Genomic DNA, 18,861 nt, shown 5'->3' with positions numbered 1-18,861 from the left:
GCCTGGCTGTCTTGTGAACAGGCTGTGCTGCAGCGCCTGAGATTCTGCACTTGTAAGGCACTCCCGGATGGGGTCAAAGCCACACTTGGAGTAGCAAGAGCTCAAAAAATTCAAAGTTGGCAGTGGTTCAATGTACCCTTTAATTCAGTTGCTAGATTCCCAGATGGGATTGCTATGGAACTCGGGAAGGAGTGGATATCACCTTTAAAATCTTGAATTATAGTAGCCTTGTGATACCAAGTCTGGAGGTGGCTGAACATGGGGATGAGATGGTGCAGACAGCCATGAATGAATGGGAACAAGGATGTGTGTGTGTGTGTGTGTACACTCGAGTGTGGGTATGAACGTGGGTATGCAAGGGGCAGCTAAAGGCTGGGATGCAGCAGACAATCTTGGGGGTGCCTACGTTCTCATCTCTCCTCTGGTATCTTCTCTCAATATAAAGAATGAGTCAACTCGGCGCTTTCTGCCCTGGCCATGGCTGGTTAACTGTAGCCCACACTGAACCAGTAGGATGCTTCCTTTTGGGACTCTGGAACTTTGTGCCAAGAGTTCAGACCTGACATTTCTCTCTCTCTCTCTCTCTCTCTCTCTCTTTTTTTTTTTTTTAAATTTCACTACTAATTTTCTTTTTGAAGGACATAATTATACATACAACACGATGTTTTGAAACGTGTATACAATTGTATAACAATCAAGTAGAGCAATCAGCCTACCACCTCAAACACTGTATCATTTCTTAGTGATGAGAACATTAAGAATCCTCCCGTAGCTATTTTGAAAGGTACATCATTGCTAACGGTAGTCACCCTACTGTGCAGTAGAGCACTTGAACTTGTTCCTGCTACCTACTGTAACACTGTGCCCGTTGGCAAACCCCTCCCCACCCCCACCTCCTAATCTAAAAGTTTTGATTATGACTAAGCGCACAGCGCTCCAGAAAGAAGGTCCCTGAACTGCTTCTATAGGGCTCAGCTCCTGCCGGAACCCCTGAGCTCCTCCACCCATTCCCCATTTTCTTTTCTTTAATCTAAGCCAGAGCTGGCCTGCAAAGTATCCATTGGCGCCACCCAACTCCTCCCAGTGCACCTGCCTCTCTGGAGGGGAAGGCGGTCCTGCGCCTGGGTCACACTTTGAACTCCTACGTCTGACTGGTGATTGCCAGGCTGAGCCCCGCCTCCACCCCCAGGGCACACAGCTTCTTCTGCTCCACCTGCCCGTCACCCTGATATCCGGGGAGGGCAGCAGGGCCTTGGGAAATATTTCCGAGGCACTTCCCCTGCCCGAAGCACCGCGCCCCGGTTCCTGTGTCTGATGTATTTACGCAGGCCCTTTGAAACCCCAACTCCTTGGCCCCGGGAGCTTGTCCAAGTGTCCCCACAGTGAGGCTCCCGCGTGGACTGAGTTCCTGGGCACAGGGATCGCCGTCTGGCTCCCTTGGTGGCCTGGTGCAGGGCGTGGGCGCGGCCTGGCCCTGCGAGGGAGAGACTCAAGAAGGTGTGCCGAGGGGCCTACGGCGTGAAGGAACCGGTGTGTGCTTCGCTGTGTTTTTTTTCATTTGCTAGAAACGCAAACTTGACACAGGGCCGGGTCTGGAGGCCAGGCACGACCCTACGCACCGCGCAGGGATGGAGCAGACGCCCACGGAAACGTGCCCCGACTCCCCGAGGAGCTCTCGGTCACCCCAGGAGGTGGGGCGCGACTCTCTCTTTCCTTCTCCTAAATGAACCAGTTCTCCAGTGAGCGTCCTGGCTTGTCTTCCTCTCCCACGCTAAACCCGGTCACGAGGGGCCTGAAGGAGGGGGCACCCAGGCGGCTGGCTTCGCGGCAGGCAGCGCGGACTGCCCAGCCCCACCCTGCCGCCCACGGAGGCCCCGCAGAGGCCGGAGCCCCGCGCCCACCGCCCCCACGCGCGGGGCCCCGCGCCCGCGAAAGGCTGCGCTCGCTCGCGCTCCGGCGCCGCTCCCCTCCCTGACGCAAGGGGGCGCTGCCTCCCCACGACCGTCGCCATGGTCACCGCTGGCGGCGGAGTGGGGTTTACGTAAAGGACGCAGCGTCCCCCGGGGGGCGGAGGCGGCCTTCGCGCCGGCGCCGGCGCCCTGCGGAAGCGGCGTTAGTGAATCGGGGCCTTGGGGAGCCCAGGATGGAGGTGGCGGTCGCGGCGGCGGCGGCGGGCCGAGCCCTGCGGCGGGCGGGAGGTAAGGGGGCCCTCGGGCGCGCCGGGCCGGGCCGGGGCGCGGGCGCAGTGCAAGCGGTGCGGCGGGCTGGGCAGTGTCCGGGGCGCGCGGGGGCCGGCCCGACCGGTCCGCGGGCGGAGGTGCGGCTGCCACGCGCTCCCGCGCCAGGTGTGAGGTCCATGGAGCCGCCGGCACCGGTGTGGGGATGGTGACACCGGTGGCACGGGCGTGGGCAACGTGGGTCCGGCGCAGGCAGCGTGGATTTCCAGGCACTGGAATCAGAAAACTCACGTTGGCGTGGTGGTGGCCGCCCAGGTGAGAGGCGGGTGCGGACCCCTGTGCAGGTAGGCGATGGGCGCAGCATGCGGGCTGGGTCGGCGGCGGCGTGGTGGTGCCGCCTGCATGGTCGTGAGGAAGTGCTGCCGTTGCTTGGGTGCTGGGATGGTCTGGGGTGGTGGCACCCAGGGCTTGGAGAATTGGTGTCCTCAGCGCGACTGGAGCCCCTGCTCCGACTGTGAGAAATGGCGGGGGCCCTGTGCAGTGCTGGGGCTGCCTGGCACTGGGAGGGGGCAGTCTGTGCGGCCCCCAGCCCCTGGGGGATGGGTAGGGCAACAGCCCCTCTCCCACCCTGGCCACGGTAATGCTCACTGCCTCTGTCAGAGGGACCCAGCTTTCACGCCTGTTGGGTACCCTGGGCCCTGGGGCGGTGGCAGAAGGCGGAGAGAAGGTCAGTGTCCTTTGTGCTGGATGTGATAGATGCTAGGAGATGCTTCTGTCACCAGGGCACTGATGGTGACCCAGAGGAGACCTGTCCAGACTCCAGCATCGTCCTGGACTCAGGAGTTTATCCAGCTGTGGGGAAGGAGGGAGAGATGGGTGTTTGTGGTGGTCCATGTGCCTGAACATGAACACCGGGAAAGGGCTGGGAGGTGACCAGTGTCAGCAGGTCGGGTACCATCTGTCTAGTCACCAGGCCCTGGCTGGTGGGTCCACTCCAGGATGTCTGGGGCTTGCCTGTCTCCTTTGGTGTTTGGAAGCTTTGGAGGCTGCTCCTTGGAACCGCTGGGACAGGTGTTGAGATGGCACCTGCTGGTGTTTGGGAAGCTTTGGGTGAGGGTCTCACTCCGTATCGCGTCGTGTTCTGCTTTGCAAAGGGGGCAATTGCCAGGGCCCCCAGAGAAGTCTTAGGAGGTGGGAGAGACTTTCAGGCCTCTGTGGCTCTCTCGAGGAAGCAGGACTAGAGGTAGATGCGTAAAAAGGGAGCAGTCGAGTGGGTCTGGAAAGGCAGTTAGGCGTCCAGAAAGAATGTTGCCAACTAGGGTTCGGGGCGGCAGCTGATTTATCAGGAGAGGTACTCGGAGACACCCCTGAGTTCCTGAAAGCTGGAGTACTGTCGGGTGTGTTTGAAGCCAGAAAACTTGAATCCCGGCCTTGGCTGAGTGACCTTGAGCAGGTGACTTTACCTGTCAGAGCCACGTGGTCACGCGGTGGTCGTCACAGAGCATGAAGGGAGACGGTCCTCCCCCGAAACCCTTTGTAAACAGCAAAAGGCTACCCAGAGGTCATCGTCAGGTGACGAGGCCAGGGCAGGAGGCAGGAGGCCACGGAGGGGCTCGGGATGTGACTGGGGAGAAAGGGCCGGAAGGCTGAGGGCCTGGCACCAGCAGTCGGAGGCCCTGAGTGTGCAGGCTTCTGGTGGGGAGAGTGGGATCTGTTGACGCTGTGAGTCAGCTCCTGAGCTGGAACCAGGCCCCAGGTCTCCTGGGGATGGTCCTGAGCGTGGCCCCAGCAGTTGGAAGCCCTTGGCTGGGACTGCAGTCGGCCTCGTCGTCCGGGTAGGTCTGGGAGGTGCCTGTGGCTGGCACATCCAGGGTCCCCATGTGGGAAGGGGACTTGGGAAGTGTGTGTTTTCTCCGGCTCCAGGCTCTGGGCACGGGGGTGGCGAGCAGTCACCTCAGTGTTGTGGGGGCTGTTCCAGAAGAAGGTGAAGTTGGCCAGAGTGGCCAGAGCAGGCTTGGGGCTGGGCTGTGTTGCCAGGGAGGTTGGGGCTCGATGGCAGGGGTCCCCCGGGCGTGTGGGGGAAGGAAAAGTGTGCTCTGAGGATGGACAGGTGTGGCGCGGACACCATGGGACATCCCTCCTGATGTGGCTTGCACTTCCAGCTAAAGGCATTCCCAGGTGGGGAACATGAGGGGGGCTGCGAATTGCTTTGTTTCCTGCTCCCAGCAGCCTAGTTCCTGACAGAGTGCATTGCACACCCCCTACTCCTCCCTTTCCGCCCCGTCCCTCCCCCCAACCCCGACCAACCGCCAAGCTGAGAGCCGTGGCACTGGAGGGCCGTTTCCCGAGCATTCTGTGTGGGTGTCTGCCTCAGCCTGCTCCCCAAGGCACAAAGTTTTTGCCCTGTGTCCAAGCTGCAGTGCAAGCCACGTGGGTAGAAGGATGATGAGCCCACATTTCCATGCTGCGGGACTCGCCCTGTCCCAGCGGCTGCTGGCTGGGCGCTGCTCCTCAGTCACTCCCAGGACGCTCGGAGGGGCTCAGATACCCATCGTGTGCACTTCCTACAGCATCTTCCTGCCTCTCGGAGGAGCCGCTCCTGCCCGGAAAGCCCCCTGGGAATGTGGCGTCCATTAAGGAGGAAGTGTCTGGCCGCCCTGTTGGGAAGATTCGCTGTTCGTGTCCCCTCGGCTCACCCTCCGCACCTCTGCCTGTTTGCTCTGATTTGTGGCTCAGCCTTTCATCACTGGGCTCTAGGAGACCTCTGTGGCCACCCCTTGCCATCCGCGTGGGATGCTGGGACTTTGCAGAGCGGGTGGGAGGTGGCAGTGATCAATCGCAAGACGCTGGGAGGAGGAGTTGGCCTCCCCAAAGCAGGGCTGAATTTTCTTTCCAGCCTTTAGGGCTTGAGGCAGCAGGGAGCCAGGCTAAGGGAGCAGCCCTTGTCATTGTACGCCGGTGCTGAGTTTACAGATGCCAGTGGAGGCAGGGGGCTGGCGACATAGGAGCGGACATCAAGGGCAAGTGGCTCTTTGGAGCTGAGATTTTTTCCAACTCCAGTCGTCAGTCCTATTCCTGTTTTCTTTGTCCGTGTTTCTCCCAAAGTTGCTTCCCTCAGCTTCTGGCAGCCTTTCCTTTCTCAGCTACCCCATAAATCACAGTGTCCAGCTGCTCAGCTTCAGGGTGCCAGGGAATCAGGCATCTCTGGCCAGAGGATGCTGGACCAGAGCTGTGAGCACCGGGCCGGACAGCTGCAGCTGACGGCTCAGGCTGTCATGGGAGCTGCTCCTCCCCCAGTCCCTCCCTCTGGGATCACAGGGGGACCCTAGTGTTTAATCACCTGTTGGCCGGCTCTCCATCTGAGTTCAATTTCTCACCGGAATAGCTTTACATTACACTCCAGTGGACCGGGCAAGTGGCGCTGGGGGAAATATCAATGAGCGTGTGGTCAGAGGGAGATAAATCTTCAAGAACCGCGGAGCCCAGGACATCACAGGATGTGGTTCCCTCCCCAGCGAGTGGGGCTAAAAACTGTTGATCTTGATTGTTTTTTCCCTCTTTCCGATACCAACCTGGACTGGGCTTGGTCTTTCTGGGGTTAGCTGGGGAAGTGAGGGGTGTGTGCAGGGTGGGGCGGGGGTGCCTGGGAGACCCAGGAAGCTGCTTTATCCCGGGGATCTCTTTGTTGTTGAGAACCCAAGGAGATGACGTGGCGTGCTCCGTGTGGCCGCAGACAAGGTGTCTTCCTGGGGTGCAGTGAGGTGGGCAGGGGACAAGCCCGTTTCCGCTGCAGGCAGCGCAGGGAGTGCACGTGTGTGAAGCCGCGTGTGCCCATAAGTGTGTCTGTGGGAAGTGAGGGCTGAGGGGGTGTGGAGCGCCTGGTGGCGGGGGAATTGCGGGCTCCGTGTCTGGCTGGCCTGGTGTCGGTGGGTGTGTGGAGCGGGGCGTTGCTGGAGAGAACAGTGCAGCCGGAGGAGGTGGCCCTGGAGCGCCGGCAGGGTGGGGGGTAGGTTTGGTACCTTTGCTGCTGTGATTGCTACGAGAGAAGCCTTGCTGTTTCCTTGCTGCTTTCTCGCTATTCCTTAGAAGGAAGCCCAGTTGGAGGCGTGGCTCCCCGATGCCCATCTGTGCACTACCTGGGGGCGTCTCACACATGCCTGCTCCTCCCCCTGCCACCTAGAAGTCAGCTGGGGACAGAAGACAGCGTGACAGTCCCTGGGTGCCAAACAGACCCAGATTTGAACTCTAGTCTCTCTCTGTACCTCAGTTTCCTTGTCTGTAAAATGGAGATAGCAAAACCTCCCCCACATAAGAGAAGCTAAAGAGTTCTACCGTGTAATGCCTCAAAAAAGGTTTTGGCTGTAGCAAAGCAGAATCTTTTCCCATAGAAAAGTGGTTACATCATGACTTGCATATGTTGGCACCAGGGAAAATGTAATGGTTCCTATTACTTGGTTCAAGGAAGTCAGCTCCACCCTGCCCGTGGGACCCAAGAACCCTGTGTATCTGTCCACAGCATCACACAGAGGAATCAAGCCTTGGGCTCTGGGGAGTGCGTCTGCCTGGATTCAGCTGATAATTCTTCCTGGAGCACCTGCTGGGGTCTGGGGTCCGTGAGGGCCATGGAAACAAATCGGCCAGACCAGAGCCTGTCAAGGGGAGGTTCTGACCTCAGTGCCCTCAGTTCTGTTGAGAAGAGATTATCAGTTTCTAGAAGCCATACTATTGGATGGTATGAAAGCGAATGACTCAAACTAGGGAGGTGAGCGGGGACTTGGGTGGCTGTGACCTTTACCCTGGACCCTAATGGCCAGTGGGAGTGACCCCAGGAAGGGGGTTGTAGGAGAATCAGCAGCAGTAGGGGGCCATGGCTGGGAAGGGGAGCTGCTGCCCACGCGCAGGGTGCATGAAGCAGAGTAGAGAAAGCTCAGGGTGAAAATGTGAGCTGAAGCCGAGTCCCCAGGAGCTACCACTGCAGACTGAAACATGGCCGGTCACTGAGATGTCCTGAGCAAGGGTGTGGGGCTGGTGCCACCCCCAGGAAGACGTATCTGGTGGCAGGTGCCAGGGTACTGAGGCACAGGAGCCAGGAGTGGCCAGGTACACAGGGTTTGGACAGGGCAGCAGCCACCTTGGGGAGTGGAAAGACTGATTACGGAGAGAGGCAGAAGGCACGAGATTCGTCTGTTTGGTGGGCACAGGGCAGGGCCCGGGGTTGGGAGCCCCAGCCCCGGATGTGTTTCCCACGCTTGACTTTCAGTTGGTTTGATTCCCTCGGGCGCCAGGAGCGCCAGTGTGTGGCTTTCAGAACCCCGGGCGGCTGTTTGTCTGTTTGTTGTGCTGCCTGCGAGGTTCTTCTCCTCCCTGAGGACCCACTGAGGGGTTCCAGTGTTCCCAGCACTTATTTCCAGGCGTTTGATCATTTTCTCACCAAATTACCCCTGGAAATCTCGCCTGCCTGAGTTCAGCCCAGGAGGTTACTATTCTGGGAGGTTTCATCAAAACTCGTTCAGCGTTTGAGTGTTCCCTGTGCTGGGAGACGGGAGGAGGCGAACAGGGCTTGTCTTCACCTGTGTTTTGGGGGCCGCTCCTGAGAAGCTGTTCCTACACCTGGAGACATTTCCAGGGAGGAGTTGGGGAGGGCGGGCCCAGGCTGTGTGAGGTGAGGCAGGATGCTGCTTCTCACGGGTCTGCAATAGGCCCCCTGTCATGCTGTCTTCTGGAGCCATTTAATTAATTTATGATTGATGTTCCTAGACTTACTTGAGGTTAATTTATTATTGATGTCCCCTCATTATGCCCAACACACCCTGCACCTCCCAGCCCCTGGCTGTGCCTGATGGGCAGGTCCCAAGGTGGGGGGGCAGCGAGGGGAGTGCTCCCCAGGGCTGCATTTTTGTTGCCCTGGGGAAAGGGCCCTGCACTTGGCTTTGTCAGACCCTTGCAGACTGAGGGGTTGTTTCAGGTTCCAGGGTGTGTCTCTGGGAGGCTTTGCTTAGCTACAGAATAACAGTAATGCTCACAACAGTTTCCTTTTTTGTGAATGCCAAGGAACTGAAGCTAACCCAAGGTTGCACAGAGAGGATCTCTCTCTCTCTTTGCAGCTGAGACCCCTTCCACTGCCCCAACCCTCAGTCCTCTCTTGCAGGAGGCTTAAAGAGATCGAGTCACCTGCTCTAGGACACAGAGCCATTAGCTGCGAAGCCAGGGTTTGAGCCCAGGATGGATTCATTCCCATGCCCCTCTCTACACCGTGTCTCTCCTTCAGGGTCCACATAAGCCCACCTCCTCCCATGAAGCCTCTCTTCGTGGCCCCCTGAACTCTAGAATGGCCCACTGAGATGTGTGTGTGTGTGGTCACCCTCACTATCCACATCCTCACTGAAGAATTACAAGAATGACAAAGTAACCTTTCACTAAATAAGCACAGATGCCAGGCACGCTCTGAGCACTTTTCTTAGGTTGCCTCCTTTGGTCCTTGTGAGCACTCCAAGAGGCAGGTGTTACTGGCTCATTTTATAGATGAGGTTTAAATACCTACCCAAGGTCAGCTGATAGGTGGGGGTGCCAGGATTTGACCCCCACCCCCAGCAACCTTGATTCCCAGGGTACTTGTCTGATTCTTCCTGTAATCCCCTTCTCTTTCTGTCTCCTCTGCCTGTTTCTTTATCACATACAAGGATATTTCCAAAAGTTCTTGGAAAAGGGGAATTAAGGGTTAGTATTTTGGCATAGCAGGTTAAGCCACAACCTGTGATGCTAGCATCCCATATGGGCACCAATTCGAGTCCCAGATGCCCCCACTTCTGTTCCAGTTTCCTGCTAATGCGCCTAGGAAAGCAGTAGAAGATAACCCAAGTGATTGGGGCCATGCCACCCATGTGGGAGACAGGGATGGAGTTCCAGGCTCCTGGCTTGAGCTGTTGCAGCCATTTGCGGAATGAACTAGAATATGGAAGTTTTGTCTCTGTCTCTCTCCCTTTTGAATAAATATAATGCATATTTGAAAAAGAAAGACAAATGGAATTTAAAGATTAGTTTTTTTCAGTGTAAAAATATTGAAACCCAAGCAGATGAGAGGTCTTCAGAAAAATCAATGAAAATGCATATTATGCAAAAGCTACGCATGGACTTCAGAAAAATGTTTGTGTGTGACAAAATAGGCTTCTCTTTTAACTCCCTTTTCCAGGGGCTTTCTGAGGTCCCTGTGTGTCTGTGTGCTTATCAAACAGCTCTGCCTTGGCTCCGCCTGGCCTGGGTCTGGCTTTTTCCTTTGTTGTGGGAACCAGGAATGCCCTCTGCCAGCATAGGGTGGGTGATTTTGGAGAAACAGCGAGTGCGGAGGGCACTGGGCTTGGAGCCCGTTCCTGGCCCCGTTGGACAGCTCTGGGCACATCCCTCACCTTCTCTGAGTCTTCCCTTAATAACAGAAGTGATGTTTGTCCTCCTTCCTCACTGGCTGTCCTCAGGTTTGCCAGAGGGACAGGGACACTGGGGATGACACTGTGCCATCTGAGGGTTAGAATTGCTTTTGATTGAGATTCCAGAGCTGGCATGAAGACCAGGCACCTAAACTCAGGCCATGGCATCTGCACCTACCCTTGGGGCACCCCACACAGACAGATGGATCCTGTGGCTTGCCAGCTGCCAGGAATTTGCCTGAGGACCCTATGTGACCAGGAGAGGGGCGTGAGATCCCTAGAGGGGCTCCCAAGCCCTGGTCCAGTGTCCTGGTCGGCCGAGCAGGGCCTGGGGGCTGCAGGGCAGTTGCTCCGGCCCTGGCTCCCCTGTTGCATGGAGGTTCAGGGAACCCACTGAGGATTCTAGGCCCTCCTTTCGCTGTCATCTCCCACACGCAGCCTAACTAGGTCAGTCCAGGCAGGGTTTGGTGAGGAAGGAGGCTAGCTCGCCAAGCTGCCGCCCGGACGGCCCGCCCCCAGCCCTGGAAACAGGCGGAAAGCCTGGTGAAGAGGTGAGCCCTGCGCCTGTTCCGGAAAGCAGTGAGACCGCCAGCCTCTCCATGGCAGGGTTCCCAGGGCGTCGGCTCGGAATCCTCTCCACATTCTCCTCAGCTCTGCTCCCAGTGCATCTCGGCACCCAGCTGGGGAAGGCGTCTGGAGCTGCAGGGCTGCCCCCTGGCCCTGCAGAAGAGGGCAGGGCCCCGGGGCCCGGCGGGTGGGGGCAAGGCAGGTCTGGCGGAGCCCTTCAGAAAGCTGTGGCCCGGCTGCCGGCTGCCGTTAGGTGACGTTTGTGTCACTTCCCAAGTTTCCGCCTCCTGCAGACTGTGATTACATCAGGCTCCCCTGGCACGCCCTTTGGCCAACTCCCGCTTCATCCAGGCTCCTCCGCTGTCCTGGGACAGCTGCCTTGCTGCAGTTTCTGGGCAGGCTGCAGAAGCACTGGGCAGCCCCACGCCCACGTCCCAGGGGACTGCCCCAGCCTTCTCAAGTCCCAGCTGCAGGGGCCGGCAGCCCCCACGCCCTGCCTCCCACTCAGCACCTGCCACCTGCAGCCTCCCAAGACCCTGCCACCCATCAGCGCCTTGGACGATCTGCTCAGGTCCATTCATTCTCTCTCTTTAAATTCAGCATAGCTGTTGGCCTTAGTGCAAAGATGGAGCTTCATTTGAGGCCGAGACTGTGTGCCTCTCAGGCTCAGGTTCCTCACCTCACGAGCGCTACCTAGGAAGTTCTGCACACATTGCAGATACTCAGTCAGCCGTAACCACTGTCGTGGATGCGAGATCCTTTCCTCAGGTCGCTCTGTCAGCCCAGGCCCTCCCTCTCCTGGCGCCGCGGCTCCCTGGCCTCGCTCCCCTCCAGGGAGAGCTGGCAGTGTCCCGCCAGCCTGTGGGCGTCCTGCCCTGTTCCCACCCCAGTTCTCTCCAAGACCAGCCGGCCCAGCCCCCTCCCCCAGCCCCGGGTCCTCTCCTATTTCCCTTTCCTTCCCTCTAGCCCTCTTCTATCCGCTGCCTTTTCTTTGTCTAACTTTTCCTGTCCTGAGGCCTTTGGGGGGAGGGTGACATCTCCCTCAGAGTCTCCCTCTGCTCTTCCTCCTGCAAAGACCCTCAGCCCCACAGCTGTCCTTGGGCTGAGGGCCGGTGGCCTGTCCTGTCGGTCATTCTGTGTCTCCTAGTGTAGGGGCTCGTGATTCGGCTCCAGCCCGGGAGCCTCCTGGGGGCTGGGGAAGGAGAGAACCAGACCTGCTGGGGGCCACAAACCCTCACTGAGGCTCGAGGCCTCTGGGCCTGCAAGGATGTGAAGACAAGAGGCCGGAGACCAGCCACTTCCGGAGTCTCTTCCCCCAGAGAGGGCAAAGAATTCTCTCAGGAGGATGTCTCATGGCCTTGAGAAGAACTTGCCCTTCCTCTGACACCTTCCCTGGGGTCGGGGCCAGACATGGAGCAGAGACTAGTCTTGCCATTCGTGGTCTCTCTCCATCCGCCCATTCGTTCCAGGACACTCATCTAGCATCTGAGGCGCAGGTGTGTTGAGCTCGGTGCCTGGAGCCTGGACTAAATAAAGGAGAGAAGCTGCGGCCACACCCTCAGGAAGCTCGGGGGTTAGGGACTCGCACGGAAGCAGCGTTACAGCAGCATCCGAAACGCACAGTTCTAGGCCGCCTCGGTTTCAGTGCCGGAGTGCACTTAATACCAGGAGCGGCGGTGGCTCTGTGCTTCATGGGTACCTGCTTCCCCCGTGCGCAGCCTGGTGCAGGTAGGGCAAGGACCTCAGTATCTGCCTGCCTGGCCCCTCCCTGGCCCCTCTGGAACCGCCTTCTCCATTTCTCGGGCCCCTCCCTTCTCTAGGTGAACCCCATTCAGCAGGCTTCTGGCCCTAGTAACTAAGCCAGATGCCTAGCCCACCACCTGCCCAGTACTTTATAGAAGTTTAACCTTAATGGTGTAATGAACTCCCATCATAAAGCAGCTGGAGCGGTGCATCCTGGGATGTATAAATTATAGGAGGCCTCTGAGGTTGTAATTGGACATGGCAGCCGCTGCAAGGTTGAAAGGGGCCAGCCGCATTGGGCTGAACACAGCTATTCTCTGCTTCCTTTCAAAAGGCACACAGGACCGAGTCTGGCTGCGAAGAAAGAATGTCCTCAGACCAAACCGAGCTCCTGGTTCCTCCGCCCCAGTTCTCACTTCCTGCCCCTGACTGTGTGTGTGCAGAGGCTGCTGGCTTCAGAGGCAGAGCCCCCCACCAGCCTGATCTGGCCCCATGCTGCGGTGGCCGTGAGGAAGCGAGCAGGCCTTGGCTCGGCCGGGGGATGGCCGACTGGGTGGACTCCAGCGCCACCGCTTCTGGGGAGTGCCTCAGGGCCCTTGATTTGACTTCCCTGGGCCCTGCATGGGGCTGGAGGGAGCCCACCTGCTGGGGTGCTGGTGGGGTTGAATGGCTGCTTTCTGCAGCTCCTGCCAGTGGTGGTTCTGAGTCCTGTACCCTCTCAGCTGCAGCCCCACCCCCCGTACAGTCCGAGGACTCACTGGCCTCTGAGGAACGTCAGGAGGTGGCCCCTGAGGCCACTTGTCACACTGCTCCTTTAAGAGGCATCAGGTCACATTGGAAGCTTGCTGATGCGGGTCCCAGTTCCGTCCCAGATCTGTCTTTCTAACAAGCTCTGTGGTGCTGCTGCTGCTGGTTCAGAGGCCACACCCTGAGTGTTTGGCCCATGGCATGTGCTCAGTTAGTGCTCTGTGACCAGCCATGCAGGCAAGAAGTGCTCGTCACCTGCACCTGCCCAGGGCCTGCACAGAGGCCCTCAGGAGTTTCGTTCAGAGCTCCTGAGTGTGGCCCATGAGCCAGCGGGAGCAGCATGATCTGAGAACAGCTTAGAATCTCAGCACCCCTGAGCATTCCCCCCTGCCTCCAGTCAGAATCTCTGTGAGTGGAGTCCAGGAAGCTGTGGGGGGACCAACTCTGAAGGGGGGCTCACCCTCCAGAGCGGGTTTTCCCTAAGCGCAGGTTGGTTAACCAGCACCCGAGTCTCTCAGGACTAGCCGGGGGAACTTGTGAAATATCCAGGTTCCTGGACCCCACCTTGGACTCACAGATTGGGAATGGCTGGGTGAGGGCCTGGGACTCTGCATTATCCATCTCAAGGTTGAGAGTCTCTGGGAATCAACGGCCCCCCACGCCGGCAAAATAGCTCTAGGCCGGAGACAGGAGCCCCAGGCCCAGGCCATGGACAAGGGTCTGCCACCAGAGCCTGGGAGCCCCAAGCTCTCTGCCTCAGGCCCAGCTGCAGGAGCAAGAGGAGGGAGAACACCAACGTCCCAGCGCAGGGGACTGGTTAGAGGCGCTCAGTCTGTCTGGCTCGTGGACAACTCTACAGGAACAGCAACAAGGAAGGTGGTGGCAGAAAAGTGTTCAAGGAAGAGAGGCGCTCACCTTCTGCACTGCAGTGAGGATAAGTGGCAGGTGCGGGTGATCCTGTGTTTGGACAGAGAAGAAGGAAAGACTAGAGGAGTATGGGCAGGCAGTAATTTCCCGGCAGCATTATAGATGATGTCTGTTATTTTTTTGGGGAGGGGGGTCTGTTTTCTATGGAGGACATGTATTTTGTGATAAGAGAAGTAGGTATGGATAGACACTTCTGTTTCTAGGGCTGTGAGTCACAGAGCAGTGGCCCCCGACTCCTGGGATCCTGGGGTGACCCTCACCACTGCCCTGCCTGGGCTCTCCCACCTGTTCCCATCCTCTCTGCTTTGTCTTCATGTAGACCGGTGAGTGCCCCTCCTCTACTCCACCAGAGGAAGGAGTGGGGAGGGGAGAGCCACGGGAGGGAAGCCTCCCCCGCGCCCCCTCCCCTTGCCAGCCTCTGGCACAGAGTTCGTTTGCCTGCGGGCATCAGCTGGACGCCTAACCCTAAACTCCGGAGTCTAGACACATAGGATGTGCCCAGGAAGCACTGGTTGAATGAACGAGGCTGGGCACGCAGCCGACGACAGGACAGAGACCCAGCGCAGGCCAGCGCCCCTCTCTTGGGCTCAGGGTCCTGGACAGTGAGATGCCCGGGGTTGGGAGGCTCGCACCCTGATTTCTCTAGGCCCCTCCAGCCCTGATCTTCTGGGGAGTCCTGGTTTTCTAAGCTGCGTAAGGCCTCACCCTTCTGTTCCAGCTGCCCAGTGACGGTTTGTGCCCAAGTGGCTGCCCGGGGCCAAGACCTGCAGGCAAGGGCTTGAGCAGACATGGTCCTGCCCACCACAGCCGAGCCTCCATGCTGGTAGCCAGGAACTGAGCGTTCCCAGGCCTGACACTGGCCTCGGGTGAACCCTACAGCCTCTGCGCTGGCTGCCTCTGGTCAGGTGTCTGCCTTTCATCCTCTCCTGGCCAAAGCCCTCTTTATCCAAGTGCCCCCTGCGGGGCTTTGTGTCTGAAACCCCATTTCCATCAACCCCCAGCAGCCCCCAAGTCTCTGGGCCCTCCCCAGCTGCTGCTGTTTCCCATTGAGTGGCACAGTGGGGAGGGAGGGTGGGAGAAACCCATTCAAGCCTTTGTTTCCAAGACATTTAAGTAAACCCCTGGGCTTTGTGTGGTCACATGTCTCCAGTCTTCTTTCAAAGTAATGGATGGGTTGCAGGATCTCTCCCACCACCCACTTCCCTGCCTGGGAAGTGCAGAGAGGCCCGGTCCTCAGGAAGAACCATGCCGAGGGGCTGGAAGATCAAAGCTGGGGTGTTGCAGGAACCCCGGTGTGAGCAGCACCAGGCCTGTGCGCAAGCCTGTGACGCCCAGGGAAGCGGCCCCACAGGCCCTCTTTGCGATCCGAGCATGTTTTTCCTGGCCCAAGGAGCCCGCAGAAGTGAAGTGACCTTTGCCAGCACCCCAGAGATTGGCATTGGGAGCTCATGGTGGTGCCCAGCACGCTGCACTGCCTGCTTGCACAGGCAGACTGCTGGCTGCACGCCGGCCCTGCACAAGGGGCACCCCGCTTTTGTGTGGATGGCGGGGAGTAAGGGAGAGGAGCAAGTAAGTCTTGCATTCCCCTTTCCTGCCCCTCCAGAAAGCCTCCCCTGTCTGCTTGGGGCTGCACAGTGGATCCTCTGAGGGTCCCCGACACCACAGCCTGCACCCGCTGGCCTGCCCTGCACCTGCTGGCCTGCCCTGCGTCTACGCGTTACTCTGCACCGTGAGCTCCTTGAGGATGGAGCTTGGTGTCTTCATGGTCACACCCCCAGAAGTCCTGCTGAGTGCAACTGATGCCGTCTGCGTCTGCGAGCTCCCAGGCCCTGGGTCCACTCTGCCACCCAAGGCAGTGGGCAGGTGTGCACAGAACGTCATCCTCACCTCACTCTCCCCACCTGGAAGGTGGCCCTCCCTGGGCAAGTGTTAGGCTGGAAGGGATTGGAGTAATGGGACAGGAGAAATGTCCCCCCAGCCACAGCTAAGACGGACACCCATCTCCCCGGCCCCTCTCCTGTGCCCTGGGGCTGTTGGCAGCCAAGAGGCTGCCACTCACACCAACTACCAACCGGTCTGGCCGGTTGGTGGGGACCTAGTATGTGTCTCTCTCCGGGACAGCTTGCCCTGCTGTGAGAAGTCTTCTGCCCATCCCTCTTCTGCTCTGTGCAGCGCAGTTCTCTGGTGGCCTGCTGTCCTGCTCACCCCCTCCTCCTCTGGGGGAGGGAGAGTTGGAGGGCCCAGTTGCAGGCAGCAAGAAGTCAGGGTGCTGGGCTCAGGCAGAAGAGGGTCCCTGCCTCCTGCGACCTTGGGGTTCCTGAGGCCCTGGAAGGCAGGCTGCTTGAAGGCTGGGGTGCCTGGCACCAGGCAGGAGCTGGCAGGGGACAGGGAGCCATTCTCCCTCCTCTTCCCTACCCATGCACCCAAGGTGAGGGCCCAGAGGCCCAGAGAGGGCCTTGCTGGTAGGGTTTGTGCCAGCGAGTCCTCACTGCCCCCACAGCGCCTGTCTCAGGGAGCAGGAAATGGGGGTGAGGGAGCCTGGGTGTTCCTCTCGCCCTCTGCGGGAGGGGCTGGCACCCCACTCCGTAGGTGTCAGCGGAACCATCACCAGTGGTGGGTGCTGGTGCTGGGATTTCCCTGGTGACTCACCCTGGGCCCGGCTGTGCCTCCTCCAAGGCAGGATCTGTGAAGGTGTCTGGGTAGTGACAGCGGCTCACGTGGGGTCCCCGTGCATAAAGGCAGGGGGCCCCTCTGCTGACCCTACACGGGCTGTGGGCAGGGTGCCCCCACACCTCCCAGCCCCATCCTGAGGCTGCCTTCCCCCTCAGTCTGCAGCAAGCATACGACCCCCACTTTCCACCACAGGAGGAGCCCGGGAATGACCCCCACCCCCACCTGGGGGTAACAGGCCTTCCCGCCCCCACCCCCACTGCAAGAGGCCAGAGAAGGAATAGGGAAGCCATTGATTCCTGCCCGGTGAGCGGTGCTGCATACACAAGGCAGCCCGGGCGGCCACTGTGAGAGGCAGGAAGTGGGGTCAGCATAGTGACCCTGCCGGGGCCAAGGACCCTGGGAGAAAGGGGGAACTGCAGGCTCTCCCCACAGGCAAACCCACACCGGAGTCTGCTTGCAGTCCCACAGATGATGCCCTGGAGCGCGTCTTCGGGCCCTCCCCCGAGCAGGCAGCGGCAGGCGCAGTCAGTGGGACGGAGGTGTCGCAATTACGGTTGTGGGGGGCTGGGGAGGACCGAGCAGACAGCACGGCGGAGTGTGCGGCTTGCAAGCAGGCCTGCGGGGGCGGAGGCAGCAGGGCTGCGTGGGGCGGGCTGGGGGCTGGGACAGGGGGTACAGTTCTGAGGGATCGGCCCCAAAGTGCTGCCTTCCTGTGGCCAGCTGTGCGTGGGGGGTCAGGGCACAGCCCCCGCTCGAGGCCGCTTGGGGCCCTGCTGCCAAGGCTGAGGGCAACAGGGTAGCATTCGGTGCCCTGGCATGGTCTGGTCTCGGCAGGTGGACTTTTCGGTCCCTACCTGCCCTCCTGGCACAGGGAGAAATGCTGCCGTCTCTGCTGGCACGGTGCCTCGGGGCAGCCCCAGGGCCACGCCAAGCAGGGTGTCATACTGACCCGAAGGCGTGTCCGTTCCATTTGTTGTTCTGATTCCTCTGTGGGCAGGGGCAGGGTAGGGTGGCCTGGGGAGGAATGTGGCCAGTGGGCCCAGCCCTGCCCAGCCTCCCGAGCCTGGAGGCAGTGGTCAAGAGCTTGGAGGCTGAGCTGGCTGTAGCTGGAGGAGCAGGTGGGGCCCTGCCCATACTGGGGTGGGCCCTCCTACCAGGGCCACACCATCTTAGCCCTGTAAGGGTGGCTGTCGTTAGAGCTGCGAGGCAGAGCTCTGTGTGGCAGGCCAGGTGGTGCTGAGGGCAGGACACAGCCAGCCCTGCACAGGATGGTGCCAAGTCCTCAGGGGCCTGGATGCAAGGCAGGGTTGTGGCTTTTGCCATGAGCTTGGGTCTCCATGTCGTTGGCCCTCGCGTGAGTGTGTGGGATTCAGTGGTACACAGGTTCCTTCCCACCTGGCTTTGGCAAACAGGAGAGGGTCCCAGGGACTTCTGTAGGGCGCCTGCTAGCCAGGTGCCCCCGTGGCGAGGAGCAGGGCCAGTCCTCTTCTTGGTCACTCTGTCTCCTGCTAGAGGTTCCTATACCTTCTGGCAGGTGGCTGGGCTCTCAGTAAACAGTAGCTGGTGTCAGTGCCCAAGTCAGCCTCAGGTTGTCATGTTCATTATTGTGAGGTTAGCTCCCCAGAGCCCGGGGGGCTCCCTGGGAGAGGCCATGTGACTCGTGTCCTGGGCTGGCCTCCTCACCCCCAGCCCGCTCCAGAATCAGAAAGTCAGACGGGGGCAGCCGGCGGGTCGGGGCGGGCAGGAGGGGGCTGTGGGGCTTGGCTGAGCCACCAGCTCCCATCTGCAGAGGGGCGGCCCAGCCCTCCCGAGTTGGCTGTGGGGCCTCGGAGCGAGGAGCGCGTGTTCTCCAAACATCTCGCAGCAGATGGCTGCCACACTGCCTTTCTCCCTGCAGTTCCGGTGCACTTCCCTTCCCTTTGCTCACCCCCTGTTAACTTTGGCTTCTGCTTTTGGAGATGGGGAGGCATCTTGCAAGCCCCTAGAGCCGCCTCTGACTATGGGTGAAGCTTGGTGCTTGCAGCCTGTGGTGGCTTCCGCAGGAGAGGAGACCTTGGGCCCCACCTTCCCTGTCGGGGACATGCAGTTTTGCCCTAGTTCCCACATGCCTCCTCCGAGTCCCTCTGGCCAAATGATGCTGGCAGCGTGCTCTGAGAGGAGCAAGGGAGCTGGGCCGGGGCCTTGTCTGACATTTCTTGAGCAGCTGCTAGGCAGCAGGCACTGCACTGGGTGCCAAGGACATGGAGCTGCAGAGTGCAGCCCTGCCCTCCGGCAGCACCCAGCCTGGTGGAAGCCGGAGCAGAGGGGACCCTGGGATTGGCGGGCCCCAGTGACTTCATGGAGGAGGTGATATGTAGGCTAATTCTTAAATGCTGAGGAGTTCCCGGAGAGCACAATTGGAAAAGGCGTCCAGGGCTGTGCAAAGGCACGGAGGCCGGAGGATCTCTGCCTGCACTGCGCTTGCTCATCTGTGGCCAGCAGCAGGGCACAGAGAGGCAGCATGGCTCCACCAGACAGGCTCGTCACCCTCTGGCTGCTCGTGGGTTGGGGTGAGCCTGCAGCCCAGGAACGGGAGCCAGCGTTGGCACAGGCCTTTCTCAGCGCAG

The 18,861-nt window shown here is 59.7% G+C and overlaps 1 protein-coding gene across 6 annotated transcripts in view; it reads left to right on the top strand.

Annotated features, from left to right (window-relative positions):
- Positions 1-1,501: 1,501 nt before the first annotated feature.
- The window catches only part of DAGLA (diacylglycerol lipase alpha), a 59,216-nt gene continuing 41,856 nt past the window's right edge, over positions 1,502-18,861 (top strand). For 2 of the 6 annotated variants that reach the window (XM_051833228.2, XM_051833221.2), the window contains exon 1: positions 2,044-2,198. The gene's annotated coding sequence lies outside the window, so the exon portion shown is untranslated. The other 4 variants (XM_051833227.2, XM_051833223.2, XM_070063905.1 and 1 more) reach the window with 4 other exon arrangements.

The sequence above is a fragment of the Oryctolagus cuniculus genome, chromosome 1 (assembly GCF_964237555.1).
Source record: "Oryctolagus cuniculus chromosome 1, mOryCun1.1, whole genome shotgun sequence".
NCBI classification, from domain to species: Eukaryota; Metazoa; Chordata; class Mammalia; order Lagomorpha; family Leporidae; genus Oryctolagus; species Oryctolagus cuniculus.
This window is presented reverse-complemented; position numbering and strand designations above follow the sequence as displayed.